A 613-nucleotide genomic window follows, 5' to 3' on the forward strand; every position below is an offset into this window, starting at 1 on the left:
CAATTACATATGTCACAAGCTTGAATAGTCCTATAATGTAATGCAGCTGATTTATAGAATTTCTCCATTAATTATGCAAATTAGAGTCCAATTTGCATAATTGTCGCATAATTATGTCAAGCGTCACTTGAGCTACCTACATACCAAAAATCACGACGATCCGTCCACCGGTTCTTGAGTTATCCTCTTTTGAATATTTTCAAACAGATAGCCCTGCAGTTCCTGAGCAAGCCGCTAGGAGGCCCAAACTCCTCTTCCCCCTGTCACTTCTTCCCCAGCATGAGAGCTACCTACCATCCAAATTTCGTCACCCCAGCATGTCTAGATCATGAGATATCAAAACCGGAAGTTTAGCTGCAGTACCATAACAAGCCACTAGGGGGTCCAAAATCTATTCATTTCCAGGTCTCATTAAGACCTACCCACCTACCAACTATCAAGATAATCCATCTAAGCTTTCTCGAGTTATGCTAGTTGACAGACAGGCAGACACACACACACACACACGAAAACATACAATGTAACCTTCTTGGCGAAGGTAATAAAAGGGATATGCTTGCCAATTGCCATTATTTTGCACACGTCATTATCATGAGCAAGACATTCTGAAACT

At 41.4% G+C, this 613-nt stretch overlaps 1 pseudogene; it reads left to right on the forward strand.

The window, feature by feature from the left end:
• The window catches only part of LOC109471236, a 49,823-nt pseudogene that overhangs the window by 21,910 nt on the left and 27,300 nt on the right, over positions 1 to 613 (forward strand).

Source organism: Branchiostoma belcheri, unplaced genomic scaffold, assembly GCF_001625305.1.
Source record: "Branchiostoma belcheri isolate BF01 breed outbred unplaced genomic scaffold, Haploidv18h27 scaffold241, whole genome shotgun sequence".
In the NCBI taxonomy this organism is placed as follows: domain Eukaryota; kingdom Metazoa; phylum Chordata; class Leptocardii; order Amphioxiformes; family Branchiostomatidae; genus Branchiostoma; species Branchiostoma belcheri.